The following is a 4,495-nucleotide window of genomic DNA, read 5'->3' on the forward strand; positions in this document are numbered from 1 at the left end:
AAGATGACCAGCTAAAAGCAGGTGAATCTCCCGATCTCCCTACTGCTTCTCATCCTTCTATGTGGCACAGAAAATTGCAAAATTACCGACGAGGTTGGCAACTAGATCCATCCTACAGGGGTAATACACTACATGGGTTGTGTCTCTTCGCAGTTGCCAAGCAGAATACACTAGATCTGCCATGTGCTACGTTAGAGATAACCGTAAGTTCTCACTAGATTGATGCACGTAGTTGGTAAATGAATGGATGTGTAGGAATCCATAAAAAGGTAGAGAAAATTGAGAAATTTGGAATAATGGGGGGTGTAAAAATTAATTGCCGCTGGTGTCTAACGTCAGTTGCCACCTATCATTGTCGTCAACTGCCACCATGTCAACTTATTGCTTGCCATCCTATTGTAGTGGCTGATGCTATCGAATCGAACGGATAGCTAGCACCCAGATTTTAGAAAAGATAATGGATGTACATGTCCTACTAGCCATGATATGCTGGTTGCCTACGCATGACAATGTGATAACACTGACGCGTTAACTTCTACATGCAAGCAGCACAAGGATACATTTTTTGTGGATTGTTGATGTGTTCTTGTTCATGCAGTGATTGATAGCACACTACTAGGAAAAGGCCTACTAATGGCGCACCGGTTTTGCCTACTAATGGCGCACTACCGGTGCGCCATTAGTATCACGCCACTAGTATTTTTTACTAATGGCGCACCACTGGTGCGCCATTAGTATCTGGTATACTAATGGCGCACCATGTAGTGCGCCATTAGTTTTGCCCACAGTGCGCCACTAGTGTCTTCTATACTAATGGCACACCACATGGTAGTGCGCCATTAGTAACAATTTTTTTAATTTTTTTTCTTAATCTCAGGTCACTATTTCACCTATGAGTTATCCAACACATATATATACAACCAGCATCCATATAACAATCATAGCCAACACACAAGTTCCATCATATATACATACATAGCCAACACACAAGTTCCATCATATATACATACATAGCCAACATACAGTTCCATCGTTACATATTACAAAAGTTTCACATTGTTCATCCAACACCGTTATCCATCAATTCACAAAAGTTTCACATTGATACAAAATAAAAACACAAATGGAAAAGAAGCACTCCATCCATGCAAGCTTCCGTGAATTAAATCAAATCTGCAAAATGATAAACAAGAAGTTAGAAGAAGAAAAATAAGAAGACTAGAAGAATACTAGAAGAAGAAGAACACTAGAAGAAGAATAAGAAGAAGACTATAATCTTATTATGTAAACTTGATCATTTTGTGCTAACATAAGTTATTTTGGAGCTAACCTATAGGAAACTAAGCATATAAGCTCTAAGTTAGTATATTAGAGCCAACTTAGGTAAAATGAAGCTAACCTATGTCATTTTGGAAAAGAAGAAGAATAAGAAAAGGACTATAAGCTTATTATGTAAACTTGATCATTTTGTGCTAACATAAGTTATTTTGGAGCTAACCTATAGGAAACTAAGCATATAAGCTCTAAGTTAGCATATTAGAGCCAACTTAGGTAAAAATGAAGCTAACCTATAGGAAACTAAGCATATTAGAGATAACATAGGTAACTAAGTATATATATATATATATATATATATATATATATATATATATATATATCATTTTGGAGATCTGACATACCTGACAAAGTTCAGTTCTCATGCATTGTTCTTCTCCTTCTCCTTCTCCTTCCTCAGCCTGATGCGCCAAGAGCGGCGAGGCGGTGGAGGCAGTGGAGGCAATGGGATGTAGTCTTCTACCAGAATTGGCGTGGTCATGTCACCCAGCTGTGGGATCGCCGGCGCCACCACCGGTGCATGGTCATTGTCAGGCACCACCACCATCGCGAGGCCACCTTCAGGCACGACCATCGCTAGGTCATCCTCAGCCACCTCCATCTCTTGCCCATGGTCAGCCACCACCATCTCTTGCCCTTGGTCAGCCACCACCAGCGCTAGGTCATCCTCAGCGTGATGCATATCATCATCCTGCAGCTCCTCATCCCCACTCTGCTCCTCTTCTCCCGCACTCCAATCCGGATCATCCTTCTTGTTGTCTATGCTGCTGCGAGAATCGCTACTGCTTTCGCTACAGCCAGAATCGCTGCTGCTTTCGCTACAGCCATAGTCGCTGCTGCTTTGGTTGTAGCCAGTGTCGCTGCTGCTGCTCCCATTACCTGTCCAAAATGCAACAATGACCGTTAACAATCGATGTGAGACAAAGCCAAATGTAGAGGAATAAGAAGAGGCAGAACGTACCGGCATCATCATCATTAGCGTAGCGCATGCGACACATAGTCGTGTTGAATACCTTCACGATGAGCATGGTGGCGTTGTCGTCATACCTGAAGAGAAGGAAGTACCCCACCCGCAGGTCGTAGGCACGGTAGAACTTCTCCCACCCACGAGACAAGTACATGTGGCCCTCCTTGATCACCAACTCCACATCCCACTGCCTGCGAAACCCGCTGCCGGCCTGTCGCAGCTTCACATTATTTGGCGGATCTTCACCCATCAGCATGTTCATAAAACTGTCAGGCAGCCTCTGCAGTTTGGGACAATGAGTGATGTAGCAAACAACAGATATCATAATGAGATGGGTGAAGGGGAGATCTCTTGTTTTATATACCTGCGTCATGGATGATACTGAAGTCTCAAGTATGATAGTGAAGAACTCGGAAGCATCCAACTCGTACTGCGGTGTCGCAGAGCGGCGGTGGCTGCTTCCCGCCATATCTGATAAGCAGCAGAAGAGACCAATTAGTACCATTACAACAGATCATAAAACATGCATGATAACAGGCATTAGTCGCAAGTACCCCATATGTCCTATTTTTAGCAAAGTCATGCTAAAATTCACAGAAAATTTCAGCATTACCTTTGCTGAAAATAGGACATATGGAGTACCCAAATTTGCCGGAACGGAAGTTAATCGACATTCCGGCAAACTCAAGGGCCTCTTGGGGTACCTGCAAATTCATCACGACACAATGTTCAGAGACAAAACCCAGCAAACTAGCAACACAATGTGCCTCTACTTTCATATGGATGAAAAGGCCACAGACCATATGGTCCTATGCTTTCATATGGACAAAAATCAGCTCAACTTATGTGAGCTTCCGTTCCAGATCTTTTTTAATCCAGCTAATTAACTGAAACTTGCACTAAACTAATGTTGTCCCGCACTACTGCAAGTGCCATACTACTACAAGTGCCATACTACTGCAAGTGCTATACTACTGCAGAGAATTATGCCCACTTGAGTTGGAGTTAATGACCTCGATAGACTGTCACTGGCAGTAAGAGAGTAGCACTACTAGTACTAGTCTTGTACTACTTGTAATGGAAGAATATGACACAGTGCTAGTACACAGGTACAAATTATAATCAGTAGGAAAATATCATCATAATAATATCATCATTCAGTAGGAAAACAACCTTAGCTAGGTCAATTCTGAACTACATATGGCAATCTCACTTTTAGGAAAGGAGGATCATCATACACATATATAGCTCACTTCATCTGGGGCAGGGGCTATGCCAGAGGATTTCACTCAAAACTGAAGCAGTATATACCTGACTGATGTGAAGCGTTGTCCCAGATGTATTCACAAGAGGCTAGAAGATGTGCTCAACCAACTGTCACAAAAACAAATAAATTATTATTTGCCTAAGTTGACAGGTACCAAAATCTCATCACACTAGCTAAAAGACAACAAACATGTTGAGTGCCGCTTTGTAACTTATTTCACTCTTCTACCAATGAAAGATACGCAAGCTTTGCATATTTACAAAGAAAAATGCAGCAATGTGACTGAACTACCCCAGAACATAAAGTAAAACAAGGCCTGAAGCAAGTGTGTTGTCTAGAAACAGCCTAAGCACTGAGGCAGAAAAGAAACACCTGACTTGCTAGTGGCAGTTGGGTTCACTTTGGGCAAACAGAGTGCCAATCATCCTATAATGCGACTACGATGAATGCTCTCCCCAGATCATCGCTGAATGCAAAGCATACAACCGACTGGCAGTGGCAATTCGATTCATTTGGAGCAAACCATTGTTTTAAACTTTTAAGAGTACCTACAACAATCATACGTATGAAACAATGTGACTGCACTTCCCTTGAACAAAAATGAAGAGGGCCAAGCCCAAACTATAAAACAAGGCCTGAACCAATTGTGCCTCCTACTAGAAGCAGCCTACAGATTTGGGGAAGGAAAGTAACACCTGACATGGCTATGGCAATTGGGTTCATTTCAGGCAAAAAACTGTTCGGAACTACTAGTACGGACCAATCCTATGCAACAATGTGACTGCTGTATCCGTATGGGGAGGGAGGGAATGGGGAGGAAGGAGGAAGGAGGAGAGGTACCTGGGCGGGCGCGGCCGGTCGCAGGAAGGGTCGGGGTTGGGGTCGGGGTCGGCGGCGGTGCAGGATAGGGGCCGACGCGGGGAGGC

This window comes from Triticum dicoccoides, chromosome 2B, assembly GCF_002162155.2.
Source record: "Triticum dicoccoides isolate Atlit2015 ecotype Zavitan chromosome 2B, WEW_v2.0, whole genome shotgun sequence".
NCBI classification, from domain to species: Eukaryota; Viridiplantae; Streptophyta; class Magnoliopsida; order Poales; family Poaceae; genus Triticum; species Triticum dicoccoides.